Source organism: Phyllobates terribilis, unplaced genomic scaffold (genome assembly GCF_046119375.1).
Source record: "Phyllobates terribilis strain yellow unplaced genomic scaffold, ASM4611937v1 Scaffold_38__1_contigs__length_12584779, whole genome shotgun sequence".
NCBI classification, from domain to species: Eukaryota; Metazoa; Chordata; class Amphibia; order Anura; family Dendrobatidae; genus Phyllobates; species Phyllobates terribilis.
The window spans coordinates 5,015,374-5,036,567 of record NW_027362798.1 but is presented as its reverse complement, the minus strand read 5'-3'; the positions used below and the strand labels follow the sequence as shown (position 1 = coordinate 5,036,567).

The 21,194-nt window shown below is 58.5% G+C and overlaps 1 long non-coding RNA gene across 1 annotated transcript in view; it reads right to left on the bottom strand.

Moving 5' to 3' along the window:
• LOC141182960 (uncharacterized) overlaps nucleotides 1-20,955 on the bottom strand; it is a 56,296-nt gene extending 35,341 nt beyond the window's left edge. The window contains exons 1-2 of the long non-coding RNA XR_012257984.1: nucleotides 20,613-20,955; nucleotides 11,847-11,933 (exon numbers count right to left, since the gene is read on the bottom strand). This is a non-coding gene — a long non-coding RNA (uncharacterized lncRNA). The remainder of the gene's footprint in view (nucleotides 1-11,846; nucleotides 11,934-20,612) is intronic.
• Between the last annotated feature and the right edge of the window lie 239 nt (nucleotides 20,956-21,194).

Sequence of the window (21,194 nt, the reverse complement as noted above, 5' to 3'; positions counted from 1 at the left end):
GATGACCTAATGTTATCAAATTCTGTGTCGTACCTCTGGGTTCAAAATGTTCACTATACCCCTTGATAAAATCCTTGAGGGGTCTAGTTTCCAAAATGGGGTCACTTGTGGGGGGTTTTCACTGTTTAGGCACAAAGCGGCTCTCCAAACGCGACATGGTGTCCGCTAACAAATTGAATGGAAAATCGGCTCAAATTGTTAGCGGACACCATGTTGCATTTGGAGAGCGCCTGTGTGCCTAAACATTGGAGCTCCCCCACAAGTGACCCCATTTTGGAAACTAGACCCCCCAAGGCACCTATCTAGATGGATAGTGAGCACTTGGAACCCCCAGGTGCTTCACAAATTGAGTCGTAAAAATGAAAAAGTGGAAAAAAAAATACTTTTTCATGTTTAGACACACAGGGGCTCTCCAAACGCGACATGGTTCCAATTTGTTAGCGGACACCATGTCGCATTTGGAGATATAAGATATATGTATTAAAGGGGTTTTCACACAACCAAAAGTAATTTTAATGAATGGCTGTGTCTGATGGTGTACAGAACATGGTCTGATCATACCACGTCTCCTGAGCAGGGGAGGAAGAAAAGGAGTATACAGACATTACAGCAGGGAATAACAGAGGATTCATTTTGTGAGGAAAAATATAGTTTAAATCAGGCAGTGAAATGTTTTACCTCAGAAAATGAGTTCTCTTCGATCCCCTGCTGTAATGTCTGTATTGTCTTTTGCTTCCTCCCCTGCCCAGGAGCTGTGGTATGTTCCGTACAGGGTCAGACACAGACAATGATTCAAATGAACTTTTGTTTGTGGGAAAACCCCTTTAATAATGACTTAGTATTTATTCCCCCTTTTTCTCCAACTATTATAATGGTTATTTTTAGTCTAATTCATTATTCTTTGTATTGTATATGGGGACTAATATCCGTATAATATACAGTATATATTTAATATTTATTTATCACCTGATCACACATAATAATTTATGATATTCTTTATATTCTTATATACATGTAACACTCACTACCCCCTATTCCTGTGTATTGCTGTAATATATAACCTATACTCGTTATCCATCATTATAAATTAAGAAGATTTTCCACTTTATCCGATATATCCACACTCAATCAGTAGATTAGATGTCTGCTGAAGAGGCGATACACATGAACGTCTCCACATCATCCTCCCCGACTGTATCTATATGTGCCCCGTGACCCCCGATCATGTGTCTCCATCACGTGCTCGCAGCATCACAGGTCGCCGTAGTTGCCTCGTAGCGTTGGTGCGCGTTGTGTATCGAGCCACGCCTCCTCAGCACCCATTGGTTGGTGGAGACATACCTCCATCCTGATTGGCTATAGTTGGCCGTTTAACTCTTAGCTCTTTCCGAATGATGCCACCCCCTGACGAAGACAAGAAGCCGAAACATACGTCGGGTGGACGCCATTCAGGAGTGGGATCTGCATCTGCTATAGCGTGAGTACAATGCACATGTGGTCACCTTTTTAAAAAACGCTTAAAGTGGATACAAATACAGATCTGTCAACAGCACATATGCCCAAGTCAGTGCCCTACTCTCTACAGGATTCACACCGACCTCCAAATAATAAGGGACCAGCCCTTGTATATATACATATACAGGTGCATCTCACTAAAATAGAATATCATCAAAAAGTTAATTTATTTCAGTTCTTCAATACAAAAAGTGAAACTCGTATAGCCATAATCATCAGCATTAACAGAAATAAACAATAACTTTTTGATGATATTCTAATTTAGTGAGAAACACCTGTATTTGTTCACATATGAGATATATAATTTATGTATATTTATACTTTGGAGGCCTTGCACTTTATGTAAATGTGTCACCCTACCTGGATGCCACAAGTGTAATTAAAGCTGTGTCTGAGAGCAAGGGGGAGGTTCTCTGGCCAGGGGAACATTAGCATGCAATGCCTCCTGTCTCAGGCCAGTAGGGGGAGCAGGCTGCCCCTATAAAAGCTGGTACTAGGGACAGGGTTAGAGAGAACTGGATTGCCTGTCTCAGCTTTGAGACGTGTCCCAGAGTGGAGCAGGGACAGAAAGTTGATTGCACCTAAGAGGAAGTGTGGCAGTAGGAGAGAGCCACCAGCCAGAGACAAGAGGCGAAGAGAGCCTGTCTTGGCAGAGAAAAGACTTCATTTTACCAGACTTTGGCGTCTGAGGCTGGAAGGATTCCACATCCCCCAGCAGAGAACCAGTCCGCAAGGGACTGTACATTCCTTGGCCTAAGAAGCCTGGAGGCCCTGCCACAACCGAAGGGACCAGTAAAGCCGTACAAGGCTGGGAGCAGAAGGGAACCCACGTCGCAGGCCATACAGGCGAGAAAGCACGGAAAGCTCGGAAACGTGGGCTGTTATCCTATCAGGAGGAGATAGTCAGAAGGAGCGCAGAAAGCACGGTAGGCCTACACCCTCAGGGCCAATTTCCCCGTTGCTCTCAGACATCCAGGTCCCCTCCTAGCTGGGACTGTTTATGGGTCAGTTTACCTGTTGTAGTAAAGACCCTGGACTGCAACTTGTTGTCTGTGTGCTCCTTGCTCCTCCAGCACTATCAGCACTGGGATTCTCACTACCATCACTCCCACCATCCACTACACTGCCCTGGGGCCGCACTCTTCCCGTGGGGAGTCACACTACCCTAGCTGCACACCTCATCAGCCCCAGCGGTCTGCATGCAGCGGCGGTTCCTAATAACCGCAATCCACGGGTGGCGTAGTCGGACATTATCAATAACACATAACGGACTACCACTGGCCTGACCAACCTGAGCCACGGAACCGGGTCGCCACTACTACTCCCATCGTTCCCCCTATTGCCCGGATCCGAGTGCCCCACGGCCCAGGGGGCGAGTCAGCTTTGGCGTAGCCGGCAGGATTTCGTGCCCGCAACCACCGGGTACTGCGTGCCTGAAAAAGACTTTTGTAACTTACCTGTGGCGAAGTTTCCCGCCGTCCGGAGTCGTTTCCCGCCAACCGGAGCCGATTCCCGCCATCAGACGCCATCTTGGACCGTTTCCCGCCGTCTTCTGCCATCTTCCCGCCATCCGCAGCTGTTTCCCGCCATCGGACGCCATCTTCAGGACGCCGCGCGGGAAGAAGAGGGGCGTGGACGTCAAAACCGCGCGAGATCCGAAGCTCCGCCCCACGCAACGACGCTGCGCAAGGTCCTGGAAGGGAGAGAGAGCGACGCTGACGTCATCGGAGTGCGACGCCAGGTCCTCGTCCAGAGCAGCAGCGGAGCCGTGGCCTACAGAAGAGGATCGTCGGAAGGTAGGCCACACTTCACTAGGGGGGGGGGGAAGATGTCGGACACAGAGGCGCCCACTGCCACCAGCGCAGCTGCAGCAGCGGTGATGCCCTTTTCCTTGCCCTACATCCCTGGAGCGGCCTGGCTGCCCAAATACTCAGGGGAGCCCCATGCCCTAACTGACTTCAAGGAAAGACTGTATAGTTTGTTCCAAGTTTACCCCCTGACAGAGGAACAGAAGGTCAGCATATTGACAGGGCAGTTAACTGGCGCAGCCCAAAGGGAGGTAAAATCATGGCCCATTGAGGAGAAAGGGACTGTGAAGGGTATTCTGGCCCGGCTGCGGGGTACCTTTGATACACGTACCTCCGCTGAAATTAAAATGAGGTTCTATGGATGTAAGCAGCGGGCACAGGACAGCATCAGAGACTATGCCCTAAATCTGCAGGAAGCCTTGAGGGCTATTCAACAAACTGACCCTGGCAGTGTGCAGGAAACCGATAAGCTGCTAACAGAACAATTCATAGAGGGTCTGCTGTCCAGCGCCCACAGGGCCCAGCTGCGCCTCATGTTCTTCCAGAACCCCGACCTGACCTTTTCCCAATTTAAGGACAGGGCCATAAGGGTGCTCCGTGAATCTGCAACCAGTGGCGCTATAAACCCCCGGCGCCCTGCTATCACCTACCACCAGGAGGCGGCGCCCTCCTCTATGGACTCCGTGGAGGCTGATGCACAGGCCCTGAACCAAGCCCCGTCGAAAGGCCTGCACCACCAAGTCCAGGAGCTGACCAGGAGCGTCGCGGCGTTGACCAGGACCGTCCAGGCGTTGCAAGTGGACCCGTCAAGACCCATCAAGCTGGCTTCAAGTCCGGAGGATGTCCCGTGGCGTCGACAGAGGAGGATCCCGTCGTTCCGAGGGAGGCCCACAGACCGCTACGCAGAGGATGGACACAGCCCATTTGCCGTCGATGCAACCAGCCCGGACACATTTCCAGGTACTGTAATTTAAACAGGTCCAACCTGGGGCAGAGGGCCGACCCCCAGGCATAAGATCACCAGGCCCTTATAATTGGCATGATAAGTACGTTGGGGGGCGCCCGGTTTTACCCGTGGTGCTGGACGGTATCCCCATGAGCGCCTTGGTGGATACTGGGTCGCAAGTAACCACAATCCCTTATGTACTTTTTAAGCAGTATTGGACTGATGCTGATATCACACGGTATCCAGACAGTAACTTGAGCATCATCACCAGTAATGGCTTACCCGTGCCGCAGATGGGGTTCAAGGAGATGACCATTAAAATTGGTAAAGTTGAACTGCCGGCACAGGGAGTGATTATTGTGGACATTGACCGTCATGAAAGTCACCCTAAAATAACTGTGGGTACTAACATAATTGAAAATTGTCTTTCAGAGGTAATTGTAATTCTACAACAGGTGGCGGTGAATGCTAGTTCCAGCCAAAAGAGAGTCCTCAACAAGGAGATAAAAGCCCTGATGAGACGGCAGCAGGTAGAACTGTCTGGTGGTGAGATCGGTAGCGTAAGACTCAGTGATCCATTCCCCATTTCCATGCCTCCCAAAAGTGAAATGATGATCTGGTGTCGGACTGCTATCGGGTTGAGAGGTAGAGACTACCAAGCCATGGTAGAACCCGTGTACTCAGACAGCAGGCCCACCATTTTGACAGCCCGGGGGGTGGTTGATGTCCGTCATGGGAGGGTGCCCGTCCGCATCCTCAACATTGGGGAGAGGGAAGTACACTTACCCAGGTACGCTACACTCGCCAAACTGTTTGTTGTCGAACACCAAGCTATCAGGGCCGTGGAACCCTTGCCTCCATCTCCTCAGGCGGAGGGTAATGGCTCCCAGAAACAAAAGGAGGACTGGTGCCAGAAACTCCACGTGGGTGCTGACTCCACTCCCCTGCACCAAAAACAAGGAGTCTACCGGGTGGTACGGGAGTACGAGAGAGTCTTTAGTAAGCACCCCCTGGACTTCGGCAGAGTAAAAGGGATAGAACACCACATCCCCACAGGGAGCCACCCACCAATAAAAGAGAGGCACAGACCTGTGTCCCCTGCACATTATCAGAACGCCAAGGGTATGCTAAGGGAGATGAAAGAAGCTGGGGTCATTAGAGACAGCTGTAGCCCCTGGGCAGCCCCCTTGGTTCTGGTCAAAAAGAAAGACGGCACCATGAGAATGTGCGTGGACTATAGACAAATCAACCGTATCACCCACAAAGACGCATATCCGCTGCCTAGAATAGAAGAGTCTTTAGCTGCACTAAAATCTGCTAACTTCTTTTCTACTTTGGACCTTACTAGCGGGTACTGGCAGGTTCCTGTGGCAGAGGCTGACAAGGAGAAGACCGCCTTCACCACCCCGATGGGACTGAGTGAGTTCAACTGTATGCCTTTCGGGCTCTGCAACGCACCAGGGACCTTCCAGCGGCTGATGGAATGCTGTCTAGGGCACCGAAACTTCGAGACGGTCCTCCTTTACCTGGACGACGTGATCGTCTATTCGAAAACCTACGAGGACCATCTAAAGCACCTGGCCGAGGTGTTCGAAGCCCTGGCAGGCTATGGCCTGAAGGTGAAACCATCGAAGTGCCACCTGCTGAAACCGAAGGTCCAGTACCTAGGGCACGTGGTAAGCGCGGAAGGAGTGGCCCCCGACCCTGACAAGGTCACGGCAATCAAGAGCTGGCCAAGCCCCTCGAACATCAAAGAGGTGAGACAGTTTCTCGGGTTGGTAGGCTACTACCGAAGGTTCATCCCTGGGTTCACCAAGATGGCAGCTCCTATGCAGGACCTCCTGATCGGACAGTCCAAGTCCAGAAGTCAAAAGCCACCCTTCAAGTGGGATAAACCGGAAGAGGAGTCCTTCCGCCAGCTAAAGTTGGCCCTCACTGGGGATGAGATCCTGGCCTACCCTGATTATGGCCAGCCTTTCATTCTCCACACAGATGCCAGTAATGTGGGACTGGGAGCCGTACTGTCCCAAAACCAACAGGGCAGAGAACGGGTGATCGCATACGCCAGCCGGAAGCTGAGGCCCACTGAGAGGAACCCGGAGAATTACAGCTCCTTCAAGCTAGAATTCTTGGCGGTGGTGTGGGCCGTGACGGAACGCTTCAAGCATTACCTGGCCTCCGCAAAGTTCACCGTGTACACGGACAACAACCCGTTGACACACCTGGACAATGCAAGACTGGGTGCCCTGGAACAGCGGTGGATGGCCCGTCTCTCCAACTATGACTTCGTGATCAAGTACCGGGCAAGCAAAACCAACGCCAACGCGGACGCCCTATCAAGAATGCCTCACTTACCTGAAGGTGACGAAGACCCAGAAGAGCTGGAAGAGGTAGAACTCCCCGCGTTTCACCGGTATGGAGCCGCTCAACTCTCTCACCGCGTGAAGGAGGAGGATCTAACAACTGTGATGATGAATCCCCTACCTCACCACAGCTGGGCCGAAACCCAAGATAGTGACCCTGCTGGCCGCCTGGTGAAAGATCTGCTGACCCGGGAAGACGCCCGCCTAGATCCAGATGCCCCGGAGGAAGCCAAGCAGCTATGGAAGGAGAAGAGCAAGCTGTTCCTCTACGAAGGCAAGTTGTGCAGAAGGATTGTCAACCACCGGACGCACGAGCTGACCTGGCAAGTCGTGGTCCCAAGGCGAGATGCAGCTATGGTCCTGGGAGCTTACCATGACAGAGCGGGACACTTTGGTTGGAAGAAACTGGAGTTCCTGCTAAGAGGAAGATTCTTTTGGGTCGGCATGAGAGGAGCTGTAGAAAAGTGGTGCAGAGACTGTGGCCCTTGTCACCTGAGGAGGAAGGACCGCACCAGCCAGAAGACACCCTTGAGGCCCATCGTCACCACGCAGCCTCTTGAGCTGGTAGCTCTGGACCACGTCAAATTGGCTCCAAGCCAGTCTGGATACATCTATGCCCTGACAATCGTGGACCACTATTCCCGTTTTCTAGTGGTGGTCCCGGTAAAGGACTTGACAGCCCAAACAGCGGCCCGTGCCTTCCAGCAATACTTCTGCCGTCCACACGGGTATCCGGAACAGGTCCTGACAGACCAGGGTCCCGCGTTTGAAGCTGAAATCTTCCAGGAGTTCTGCAACCTCTATGGCTATAAGAAGATTCGGACAACGCCTTACCACCCCCAAACCAACGGGATGTGTGAGAAGTTGAACAATATAGTCATTGATCTCCTGAAGACGTTGCCCCTGGAGGAACGCAGCCTGTGGCCAGAAAAACTGCCGGACCTGGTAGACATGTACAACAACATCCCGGTGAACGCTACAAACTGCACCCCGGCTTACCTGATGCGAGCGAGACCAGGAAAGCTGCCCGTAGACCTGGAGATGGGAGTCCTAATACCTGAGGACACCTCCCCGGATGCGGACTGGGATACGGAAAGGCAACTGCAGTACAAGAAGGTACAGGAGAGTGTGGAGAAGAGCCTGGCCCAGGTGAGAGAGAAGCAAGAAAGACTCTTCAATCAACACGCCCCTGCTCGTCCCCTAGAACCTGGTGAGCAAGTCCTAAAGCGAAAAAGAAGGCTACATAAGTTGGACGACCAGTGGGAAAGGGAACCCTACACCGTACTGCAGTCTGACCACGACAACCCAAAGGTGTGCGTAATCACCAAGGACGGAGGAGAAACCACTAGTGTCGTCTCCAGAGACCACCTCAAAAGGTGCCCCGAGCAACTCCGTAGTGCAGAAGAGGATCAGAGTCACCTTGAACCCACAGAGGACAAGGAAGAAATGATCAGCACCGTTCTCGGAGAGTTCCCTCAGTCCTGGACTCGCATAAATTATGCCATAGTGGTACCCGTCCTGCATTTCCTGCAACCGGCACAGCAACAACCAACACCAGAGCCGGAAGGTGAAGAGGAGCAAGCGGTTCCAGAGGCAGAAGAGCCTGTTCCAGCAGCCCAGGAGAGTCAACCCTCTGCTGACAGTGAGCCTGCCATGCCTGCGGTAAGCCAAAGGACCCGCAGACAGCTGCCTGCCTTACCTGTACACCCAGCTGGTAGCTGTACCCCTAACGCTGGTGGGGAAAGCCAGGTTGGTCCACCAACAGTGGCTACGTAGGTCAACCAGGAGCACAAAGGGACAGATACCCGCTCGCTGGAGAATATAGGATGTACTAAAATTGTAAATAACCCTGTTGCCAAATGTTGAATTGTTTGCCAAGTTACCTGCATGTTTATTAATAGTGTGTTTCAGTTTCTTGCAGCTACCGTAAGGACTCACAGGTTATGGACTTTTTATAACCGGGACCTTGTATGGACTGCATTCTGAGCCTAACCCAGGAATGAACTAAGACTGTGAAGGACTTGGGGTAGGACAGACCCCCACCTGGTTAAGGCTCCCCGTTGTTTTGGTGATATGGACACCTGGTCACAGACCACACTGTGACCTTAAGAACTCAATCTGTGCGTCGTCTGTCTGTTAATGTTTTATTGTTGTGCATAATGTCTTTGTTTATTGTTTAGTCCCGGAGTACTAAATTTCACTAGGGGGGAATGTGTCACCCTACCTGGATGCCACAAGTGTAATTAAAGCTGTGTCTGAGAGCAAGGGGGAGGTTCTCTGGCCAGGGGAACATTAGCATGCAATGCCTCCTGTCTCAGGCCAGTAGGGGGAGCAGGCTGCCCCTATAAAAGCTGGTACTGGGGACAGGGTTAGAGAGAACTGGATTGCCTGTCTCAGCTTTGAGACGTGTCCCAGAGTGGAGCAGGGACAGAAAGTTGATTGCACCTAAGAGGAAGTGTGGCAGTAGGAAAGAGCCACCAGCCAGAGACAAGAGGCGAAGAGAGCCTGTCTTGGCAGAGAAAAGACTTCATTTTACCAGACTTTGGTGTCTGAGGCTGGAAGGATTCCACATCCCCCAGCAGAGAACCAGTCCGCAAGGGACTGTACATTCCTTGGCCTAAGAAGCCTGGAGGCCCTGCCACAACCGAAGGGACCAGTAAAGCCGTACAAGGCTTGGAGCAGAAAGGAACCCACGTCGCAGGCCATACAGGCGAGAAAGCTCGGAAACGTGGGCTGTTACCCTATCAGGAGGAGATAGTCAGAAGGAGCGCAGAAAGCACGGTAGGCCTACACCCTCACCCTGACCAGGGCCAATTTCCCCGTTGCTCTCAGACATCCAGGTCCCCTCCTAGCTGGGACTGTTTATGGGTCAGTTTACCTGTTGTAGTAAAGACCCTGGACTGCAACTTGTTGTCTGTGTGCTCCTTGCTCCTCCAGCACTATCAGCACTGGGATTCTCACTACCATCACTCCCACCATCCACTACACTGCCCTGGGGCCGCACTCTTCCCGTGGGGAGTCACACTACCCTAGCTGCACACCTCATCAGCCCCAGCGGTCTGCATGCAGCGGCGGTTCCTAATAACCGCAATCCACGGGTGGCGTAGTCGGACATTATCAATAACACATAACGGACTACCACTGGCCTGACCACCCTGAGCCACGGAACCGAGTTGCCACTACTACTCCCATCGTTCCCCCTATTGCCCGGATCCGAGTGCCCCACGGCCCAGGGGGCGAGTCATAAAGTTTATGATAATTAAACAATCATATGTACAGATATATCTAACTAATGATATGTATATATATTTTTATATACTGGATTAATTTGTGGCTTTATTCTCTGTATTACCCATTTGCTGTTCTAATCATGATCCATTCCCACTGGTTTTAATTGTAATTCCTGTCTCGACGTACCCTTTGCGTATAGTTTTTAATTTTCCCCCCTTTTTTTGCATTTCCTCCTCTTCCACCCGGTTATCAATAAAATAATTCTTTGCATCACCCACATGCCTGGACTCTTTTGGTCGATGTTTCCTTTCTGCTATATACTAGAGTGGTATACTATGTGCACAGATACATGGAGTGCCATATACTTCTCAGGAGGTGCGCAGCGTCCACCTCCTCACCGCACAGGCCCACAAGCTCCTCTCCGGCAGGAAAAAGATGCATTCAGGCGGCTCCTACCACTTCAGCAGACAGCAGTACACAAGTATACAGGGTGCAGTGTGGATGTTTCTGCACCACTGTGATGTGGCCGACCTGCATATATACATATGCCCCTCTGCAGGGGGGACTGGCCCACCGGAGGATCGGGAAAACCCCCTGTGGGCCGCGATGGCCACTCCCCCAAGCCCCACCCCTCTACACCCCCTGGGCCCTGTACAGAGAACAGAGGGCCCCCCCGGTTCGCAGCACTGCCGATATGATTAGTGATGGGCCCTCTGCAGCAGCAAAGCAGGCAGAACGGTCTCCCTGCTCTGCCTGCTGCCGCAGTGCCCCTCTGCCTCCTCTGCGCAGCGCGACACTGCCGGCGCGTGCGCAGGAGGTCAGTCTCAGGGTGATGACGTCATCGCCCTGGGACTGCTTCCTGTGCGCGCTGTGGAGTACGGACACGGCATCGCTCCAGGCAGCGGCTGCAGCTCATCTCCACGCGTGAGTATGAAAAGCAGGGGCCGGGAGGGGAGGAAGGGATAGGGGGGAAGGGTGACTGGGAGGACCCCTGGCCGAGGCTGGCAGTAAATACTACTGGGCAATGGGCATCATGAATCGTGGTATGTGTTAAAAGGGGCCCACTGAGACTCTTTCGCCCGAGGCCCAGAAAAACCTGGAGCCGGCCCTTTGTGGTACTATCATGCTAGTACTACTACCACCAGTGGCTGGCTGGCAGGACATGCCGGGTGGGCATGATAGTACCACAGGGGCTGGCAAGACATACAAGGCATGAATCATGCCCAGCATGTCCTGCCAGCCACTGGTGGTACCATCATGCATGCCCATTGCCCAGCCACTGGTGGTGTGGTACTATCATGCTAGTATTAACACCAGTGGCTGGCTGGCAGGACATGCCATGTGAGCTTGAATGCTAGTACCACAGAGGCTGGCAGTACATACTGGGCAATGGGCATGATAGTACCACCAGTAGACTGACTAGGCGGTCTCCAGGGCTCCGTCTCCCCTTCTCGCTGCTGTTAGGCTGGGTTAACATTGCGTTTATGCTGTGCGTTACAATGGATCCGTTGTAAATCAGCGCAGACTCAATGTACCGTAGACTTGCATTGCAAAAATAGGCATGCGTTTGAAAGTATGCATTATTTGCAACGCACAGGAAAACATGGTCGGCGGCTGGAGGCCAGCTGAGCACTTCTCTGACAGCTGGGTTCTAGTGTTATTCTGTGCCTGCTCATCTCTGTCAGCCGGCATATTTACAAATACTACAATACTGATCAGGAATACAAACCACAATACTAACAACACTGTCACTATATATATGAGCTCTGTATATAGTGTCAGTGTACAGGTAATACAGTGATCACCGGTGACATTATACACAGGAGCTCTGTATATAGTGTACAGGTAATACAGTGATTACCGATGACATTATACACAGGAGCTCTGTATATAGTGTATAGGTAATACACTGGTCACCAGTGACATACACAGGAGCTCTGAATATACTATATAGTGTAAGTGTACAGTAATACACTGACTCACCAGTGATGTCTCTAGGTGAAGTTCTTCATCTTCGCTTTTCTTCATCTGGCACAGTCCGCCATCACTTCTTCCAGCGAGGAATCATCTCTGCAGAAAATAACACACAGTTATCAATAACTGATCTCTTTTAGAGCACATTCCCACTTTTCCCCAGGCTTCTACACTACACCAGTTGAAGAAATAAAGCGACATAGTGGCGCCCTGCACAGTAACAGGACCCCCCTTTTGTCCCCTCTTATGGAAAACAGTTTCCTAAAAAGTAAATTATATTACAGAAGTAATAATGTCCCTAATTGGACTCTAAAGTAATAATGTTCCCCACTCGCCATCATAAACTAATAAAGTTCCTCAATCTGGCCACTAAACAGTAATAAAGTCCCTTGTCCAGCAAGGCCACCCATCTATCCATCCTGACCCCCCCCACCCATATATCCATTCTGGTCTCCATGTGTCCAGCCTGCCCCTCCCATATATCCATCCGGGACTCCATGTGTCCAGCCCGCCCCCTTCATATATCCATCCTGTCCCCCCCATATATGCATCCCACCCCACCCCATAATCTATCCAGGTCCCTATGTGTCCAGCTTGCCGCCCTTCACCTCCATGTGTCCATCCAGGTCCCCAACTTGGCCACCTTCACCTCCATGTGTCCCCCCATGCGTCCAGCCAGCCCCCCCTTCAGCCCCGTGCCTCAATCCATGTCTCCCCATGCGTCTAGCCAGCCCCCCTTCAGCCCCGTGTCTCCTTCCATGTCCCCACGGGTCCAGCCAGCCCCCCCTTCAGCCCCGTGTCTCCATCCATGTCCCCACGGGTCCAGCCAGCCCCCCCTTCAGCCCCGTGTCTCCTTCCATGTCCCCACGGGTCCAGCCAGCCCCCCCTTCAGCCCCGTGTCTCCTTCCATGTCCCCACGGGTCCAGCCAGCCCCCCCTTCAGCCCCGTGTCTCCATCCATGTCCCCACGGGTCCAGCCAGCCCCCCCTTCAGCCCCGTGTCTCCATCCATGTCTCCACGGGTCCAGCCAGCCCCCCCTTCAGCCCCGTGTCTCCATCCATGTCCCCACGGGTCCAGCCAGCCCCCCCTTCAGCCCCGTGTCTCCATCCATGTCCCCACGGGTCCAGCCAGCCCCCCCTTCAGCCCCGTGTCTCCATCCATGTCCCCACGGGTCCAGCCAGCCCCCCCTTCAGCCCCGTGTCTCCATCCATGTCCCCACGGGTCCAGCCAGCCCCCCCTTCAGCCCCGTGTCTCCATCCATGTCCCCACGGGTCCAGCCAGCCCCCCCTTCAGCCCCGTGTCTCCATCCATGTCCCCACGGGTCCAGCCAGCCCCCCCTTCAGCCCCGTGTCTCCATCCATGTCCCCACGGGTCCAGCCAGCCCCCCCTTCAGCCCCGTGTCTCCATCCATGTCCCCACGGGTCCAGCCAGCCCCCCCTTCAGCCCCGTGTCTCCATCCATGTCCCCACGGGTCCAGCCAGCCCCCCCTTCAGCCCCGTGTCTCCATCCATGTCCCCACGGGTCCAGCCAGCCCCCCCTTCAGCCCCGTGTCTCCATCCATGTCCCCACGGGTCCAGCCAGCCCCCCCTTCAGCCCCGTGTCTCCATCCATGTCCCCACGGGTCCAGCCAGCCCCCCCTTCAGCCCCGTGTCTCCATCCATGTCCCCACGGGTCCAGCCAGCCCCCCCTTCAGCCCCGTGTCTCCATCCATGTCCCCACGGGTCCAGCCAGCCCCCCCTTCAGCCCCGTGTCTCCATCCATGTCCCCACGGGTCCAGCCAGCCCCCCCTTCAGCCCCGTGTCTCCATCCATGTCCCCACGGGTCCAGCCAGCCCCCCCTTCAGCCCCGTGTCTCCATCCATGTCCCCACGGGTCCAGCCAGCCCCCCCTTCAGCCCCGTGTCTCCATCCATGTCCCCACGGGTCCAGCCAGCCCCCCCTTCAGCCCCGTGTCTCCATCCATGTCCCCACGGGTCCAGCCAGCCCCCCCTTCAGCCCCGTGTCTCCATCCATGTCCCCACGGGTCCAGCCAGCCCCCCCTTCAGCCCCGTGTCTCCATCCATGTCCCCACGGGTCCAGCCAGCCCCCCCTTCAGCCCCGTGTCTCCATCCATGTCCCCACGGGTCCAGCCAGCCCCCCCTTCAGCCCCGTGTCTCCATCCATGTCCCCACGGGTCCAGCCAGCCCCCCCTTCAGCCCCGTGTCTCCATCCATGTCCCCACGGGTCCAGCCAGCCCCCCCTTCAGCCCCGTGTCTCCATCCATGTCCCCACGGGTCCAGCCAGCCCCCCCTTCAGCCCCGTGTCTCCATCCATGTCCCCACGGGTCCAGCCAGCCCCCCCTTCAGCCCCGTGTCTCCATCCATGTCCCCACGGGTCCAGCCAGCCCCCCCTTCAGCCCCGTGTCTCCATCCATGTCCCCACGGGTCCAGCCAGCCCCCCCTTCAGCCCCGTGTCTCCATCCATGTCCCCACGGGTCCAGCCAGCCCCCCCTTCAGCCCCGTGTCTCCATCCATGTCCCCACGGGTCCAGCCAGCCCCCCCTTCAGCCCCGTGTCTCCATCCATGTCCCCACGGGTCCAGCCAGCCCCCCCTTCAGCCCCGTGTCTCCATCCATGTCCCCACGGGTCCAGCCAGCCCCCCCTTCAGCCCCGTGTCTCCATCCATGTCCCCACGGGTCCAGCCAGCCCCCCCTTCAGCCCCGTGTCTCCATCCATGTCCCCACGGGTCCAGCCAGCCCCCCCTTCAGCCCCGTGTCTCCATCCATGTCCCCACGGGTCCAGCCAGCCCCCCCTTCAGCCCCGTGTCTCCATCCATGTCCCCACGGGTCCAGCCAGCCCCCCCTTCAGCCCCGTGTCTCCATCCATGTCCCCACGGGTCCAGCCAGCCCCCCCTTCAGCCCCGTGTCTCCATCCATGTCCCCACGGGTCCAGCCAGCCCCCCCTTCAGCCCCGTGTCTCCATCCATGTCCCCACGGGTCCAGCCAGCCCCCCCTTCAGCCCCGTGTCTCCATCCATGTCCCCACGGGTCCAGCCAGCCCCCCCTTCAGCCCCGTGTCTCCATCCATGTCCCCACGGGTCCAGCCAGCCCCCCCTTCAGCCCCGTGTCTCCATCCATGTCCCCACGGGTCCAGCCAGCCCCCCCTTCAGCCCCGTGTCTCCATCCATGTCCCCACGGGTCCAGCCAGCCCCCCCTTCAGCCCCGTGTCTCCATCCATGTCCCCACGGGTCCAGCCAGCCCCCCCTTCAGCCCCGTGTCTCCATCCATGTCCCCACGGGTCCAGCCAGCCCCCCCTTCAGCCCCGTGTCTCCATCCATGTCCCCACGGGTCCAGCCAGCCCCCCCTTCAGCCCCGTGTCTCCATCCATGTCCCCACGGGTCCAGCCAGCCCCCCCTTCAGCCCCGTGTCTCCATCCATGTCCCCACGGGTCCAGCCAGCCCCCCCTTCAGCCCCGTGTCTCCATCCATGTCCCCACGGGTCCAGCCAGCCCCCCCTTCAGCCCCGTGTCTCCATCCATGTCCCCACGGGTCCAGCCAGCCCCCCCTTCAGCCCCGTGTCTCCATCCATGTCCCCACGGGTCCAGCCAGCCCCCCCTTCAGCCCCGTGTCTCCATCCATGTCCCCACGGGTCCAGCCAGCCCCCCCTTCGGCCCCGTGTCTCCATCCATGTCCCCACGGGTCCAGCCAGCCCCCCCTTCGGCCCCGTGTCTCCATCCATGTCCCCACGGGTCCAGCCAGCCCCCCCTTCGGCCCCGTGTCTCCATCCATGTCCCCACGGGTCCAGCCAGCCCCCCCTTCAGCCCCGTGTCTCCATCCATGTCCCCACGGGTCCAGCCAGCCCCCCCTTCAGCCCCGTGTCTCCATCCATGTCCCCACGGGTCCAGCCAGCCCCCCCTTCAGCCCCGTGTCTCCATCCATGTCCCCACGGGTCCAGCCAGCCCCCCCTTCAGCCCCGTGTCTCCATCCATGTCCCCACGGGTCCAGCCAGCCCCCCCTTCAGCCCCGTGTCTCCATCCATGTCCCCACGGGTCCAGCCAGCCCCCCCTTCAGCCCCGTGTCTCCATCCATGTCCCCACGGGTCCAGCCAGCCCCCCCTTCAGCCCCGTGTCTCCATCCATGTCCCCACGGGTCCAGCCAGCCCCCCCTTCAGCCCCGTGTCTCCATCCATGTCCCCACGGGTCCAGCCAGCCCCCCCTTCAGCCCCGTGTCTCCATCCATGTCCCCACGGGTCCAGCCAGCCCCCCCTTCAGCCCCGTGTCTCCATCCATGTCCCCACGGGTCCAGCCAGCCCCCCCTTCAGCCCCGTGTCTCCATCCATGTCCCCACGGGTCCAGCCAGCCCCCCCTTCAGCCCCGTGTCTCCATCCATGTCCCCACGGGTCCAGCCAGCCCCCCCTTCAGCCCCGTGTCTCCATCCATGTCCCCACGGGTCCAGCCAGCCCCCCCTTCAGCCCCGTGTCTCCATCCATGTCCCCACGGGTCCAGCCAGCCCCCCCTTCAGCCCCGTGTCTCCATCCATGTCCCCACGGGTCCAGCCAGCCCCCCCTTCAGCCCCGTGTCTCCATCCATGTCCCCACGGGTCCAGCCAGCCCCCCCTTCAGCCCCGTGTCTCCATCCATGTCCCCACGGGTCCAGCCAGCCCCCCCTTCAGCCCCGTGTCTCCATCCATGTCCCCACGGGTCCAGCCAGCCCCCCCTTCAGCCCCGTGTCTCCATCCATGTCCCCACGGGTCCAGCCAGCCCCCCCTTCAGCCCCGTGTCTCCATCCATGTCCCCACGGGTCCAGCCAGCCCCCCCTTCAGCCCCGTGTCTCCATCCATGTCCCCACGGGTCCAGCCAGCCCCCCCTTCAGCCCCGTGTCTCCATCCATGTCCCCACGGGTCCAGCCAGCCCCCCCTTCAGCCCCGTGTCTCCATCCATGTCCCCACGGGTCCAGCCAGCCCCCCCTTCAGCCCCGTGTCTCCATCCATGTCCCCACGGGTCCAGCCAGCCCCCCCTTCAGCCCCGTGTCTCCATCCATGTCCCCACGGGTCCAGCCAGCCCCCCCTTCAGCCCCGTGTCTCCATCCATGTCCCCACGGGTCCAGCCAGCCCCCCCTTCAGCCCCGTGTCTCCATCCATGTCCCCACGGGTCCAGCCAGCCCCCCCTTCAGCCCCGTGTCTCCATCCATGTCCCCACGGGTCCAGCCAGCCCCCCCTTCAGCCCCGTGTCTCCATCCATGTCCCCACGGGTCCAGCCAGCCCCCCCTTCAGCCCCGTGTCTCCATCCATGTCCCCACGGGTCCAGCCAGCCCCCCCTTCAGCCCCGTGTCTCCATCCATGTCCCCACGGGTCCAGCCAGCCCCCCCTTCAGCCCCGTGTCTCCATCCATGTCCCCACGGGTCCAGCCAGCCCCCCCTTCAGCCCCGTGTCTCCATCCATGTCCCCACGGGTCCAGCCAGCCCCCCCTTCAGCCCCGTGTCTCCATCCATGTCCCCACGGGTCCAGCCAGCCCCCCCTTCAGCCCCGTGTCTCCATCCATGTCCCCACGGGTCCAGCCAGCCCCCCCTTCAGCCCCATGTCTCCATCCATGTCCCCACGGGTCCAGCCAGCCCCCCCTTCAGCCCCATGTCTCCATCCATGTCCCCACGGGTCCAGCCAGCCCCCCCTTCAGCCCCATGTCTCCATCCATGTCCCCACGGGTCCAGCCAGCCCCCCCTTCAGCCCCATGTCTCCATCCATGTCCCCATGGGTCCAGCCAGCCCCCCCTTCAGCCCCATGTCTCCATCCATGTCCCCATGGGTCCAGCCAGCCCCCCCTTCAGCCCCATGTCTCCATCCATGTCCCCATGGGTCCAGCCAGCCCCCCCTTCAGCCTCATGTCTCCATCCATGTCCCCATGGGTCCAGCCAGCCCCCCCTTCAGCCCCATGTCTCCATCCATGTCCCCATGGGTCCAGCCAGCCCCCCCTTCAGCCCCATGTCTCCATCCATGTCCCCATGGGTCCAGCCAGCCCCCCCTTCAGCCCCATGTCTCCATCCATGTCCCCATGGGTCCAGCCAGCCCCCCCTTCAGCCCCATGTCTCCATCCATGTCCCCATGGGTCCAGCCAGCCCCCCCTTCAGCCCCATGTCTCCATCCATGTCCCCATGGGTCCAGCCAGCCCCCCCTTCAGCCCCATGTCTCCATCCATGTCCCCATGGGTCCAGCCAGCCCCCCCTTCAGCCCCATGTCTCCATCCATGTCCCCATGGGTCCAGCCAGCCCCCCCCTTCAGCCCCATGTCACCATGGGTCCAGCCAGGCCCCCCCTTCAGCCCCATGTCACCATGGGTCCAGCCAGCCCCCCCCTTCAGCCCCATGTCACCATGGGTCCATCCAGCCCCCCCTTCAGCCCCATGTCCCCATCCATGTCCCCACGGGTGCAACCAGCCCCCCCTTCAGCCCCATGTCTCCATCCATGTCCCCACGGGTCCAACCAGCCCCCCCTTCAGCCCCATGTCTCCATCCATGTCCCCACGGGTCCAACCAGCCCCCCCTTCAGCCCCATGTCTCCATCCATGTCGCCACGGGTCCAGCCAGCCCCCCCTTCAGCCCCATGTCTCCATCCATGGCCCCTTGGGTCCAGCCAGCCCCCCCTTCAGCCCCATGTCTCCATCCATGTCCCCATGGGTCCAGCCAGCCCCCCCTTCAGCCCCATGTCTCCATCCATGTCGCCATGGGTCCAGCCAGCCCCCCCTTCAGCCCCATGTCTCCATCCATGTCCCCATGGGTCCAGCCAGCCCCCCCTTCAGCCCCATGTCTCCATCCATGTCTCCATGGGTCCAGCCAGCCCCCCCTTCAGCCCCATGTCCCCATGGGTAAAGCCAGCCCCCCCTTCAGCCCCATGTCCCCATGGGTCCAGCCAGCCCCCCCTTCAGCCCCATGTCCCCATGGGTCCATCCAGCCCCCCCTTCAGCCCCATGTCTCCATCCACGTCCCCATGGGTCCAGCCAGCCCCTCCTTCAGCCCCATGTCCCCATCCACGTCCCCATGGGTCCAGCCAGCCCCTCCTTCAGCCCCATGTCCCCATCCATGTCCCCATGGGTCCAGCCAGCCCCTCCTTCAGCCCCATGTCCCCATCCATGTCCCCATGGGTCCAGCCAGCCCCCCCTTCAGCCCCAAGTCCCCATCCATGTCCCCATGGGTCCAGCCAGCCCCCCCTTCAGCCCCAAGTCCCCATCCATGTCCCCATGGGTCCAGCCAGCCCCCCCCTTCAGCCCCAAGTCCCCATCCATGTCCCCATGGGTCCAGCCAGCCCCCCCCCTTCAGCCCCATGTCCCCATGGGTCCAGCCAGCCCCCCCTTCAGCCCCATGGGTCCAGCCAGCCCCCCCCTTTAGCCCCATGGGTCCAGCCAGCCCCCCCCTTTAGCCCCATGGGTCCAGCCAGCCCCCCCCTTCAGCCCCATGTCCCCATGGGTCCAGCCAGCCCCCCCTTCAGCCCCATGGGTCCAGCCAGCCCCCCCTTCAGCCCCATGGGTCCAGCCAGCCCCCCCTTCAGCCCCATGGGTCCAGCCAGCCCCCCCTTCAGCCCCATGGGTCCAGCCAGCCCCCCCTTCAGCCCCATGGGTCCAGCCAGCCCCCCCTTCAGCCCCATGGGTCCAGCCAGCCCCCCCTTCAGCCCCATGGGTCCAGCCAGCCCCCCCTTCAGCCCCATGTCCCCATGGGTCCAGCCAGCCCCCCCTTCAGCCCCATGTCCCCATGGGTCCAGCCAGCCCCCCCTTCAGCCCCATGTCCCCATGGGTCCAGCCAGCCCCCCCTTCAGCCCCATGTCTCCATCCATGTCCCCATGGGTGCAACCAGCCCCCCCTTCAGTCCCATGTCTCCATCCATGTCCCCACGGGTCCAACCAGCCCCCCCTTCAGCCCCATGTCTCCATCCATGTCGCCACGGGTCCAGCCAGCCCCCCCCCTTCAGCCCCATGTCTCCATCCATGTCGCCACGGGTCCAGCCAGCCCCCCCCTTCAGCCCCATGTCTCCATCCATGTCGCCACGGGTCCAGCCAGCCCCCCCCCTTCAGCCCCATGTCTCCATCCATGTCGCCACGGGTCCAGCCAGCCCCCCCCCTTCAGCCCCATGTCTCCATCCATGTCGCCACGGGTCCAGCCAGCCCCCCCCCTTCAGCCCCATGTCTCCATCCATGTCGCCACGGGTCCAGCCAGCCCCCCCCCCCTTCAGCCCCATGTCTCCATCCATGTCGCCACGGGTCCAGCCAGCCCCCCCCCTTCAGCCCCATGTCTCCATCCATGTCGCCACGGGTCCAGCCAGCCCCCCCCCTTCAGCCCCATGTCTCCATCCATGTCGCCACGGGTCCAACCAGCCCCCCCCCCCTTCAGCCCCATGTCTCCATCCATGTCCCCATGGGTCCAACCAGCCCCCCCTTCAGCCCCATGTCTCCATCCATGTCCCCATGGGTCCAACCAGCCCCCCCTTCAGCCCCATGTCTCCATCCATGTCCCCACGGGTCCAGCCAGCCCCCCCCTTCAGCCCCATGTCTCCATCCATGTCCCCATGGGTCCAACCAGCCCCCCCTTCAGCCCCATGTCTCCATCCATGTCCCCATGGGTCCAACCAGCCCCCCCTTCAGCCCCATGTCTCCATCCATGTCGCCACGGGTCCAGCCAGCCCCCCCCTTCAGCCCCATGTCTCCATCCATGTCCCCACGGGTCCATCCAGCCCCCCCTTCAGCCCCATGTCTCTATCCATGTCCCCATGTGACCAGCCTGCGACCCCTCCATATATGGATGATGACCAATGCTGATAACACTCACCCAGAAAAACGTGGCTATTGCAGTTGAGTTGAAGTTGAAGCAGGGAGAGCTGTAGCCAGGGCCTGCAGCCTTGTTTCCAGGGTGATGGTGAGAGAGCGGAGTGCAGGTCACCGCATACTCAGCCCAGGAGCCGGCTTAAAAGGCCAAGAGAGCAGGAGAGAAGAGGGCGGTGCGCGGTGCTGGTGCGGTGTTACATACCCGGACGAGAGCCGGTGTTACACGGCCAATTCCAAGGGAGCAGGAGCCGGGACTGGAGAGCAGAGCGCGGCGTCGGCGTATCAAAAACTGGCAGGGGAGCAGAGAGAGGAGAGCGTGACGTCAGCGTGTCACCTGACACCACACAACTGCCAGCCACCAGCGGGAAAGCAGAGCGCGGTGCGTGTCACCGCCCACCAAGACCACGTCCTCCTGTCATGTGACTATGCGCGTCACCCGCTGTCACCACTGAATAGTAGGAGCGCCGCACGCGACGCTACATTTCCTTCTGCTGCGCTTTTAAAGGGTCCGCACTTTTTAAGAGCCCCCGCTACCAATTCTCTCTCTCTCATCGGGGCCCACCGGCAATTTTTCGCGCTATCGCAC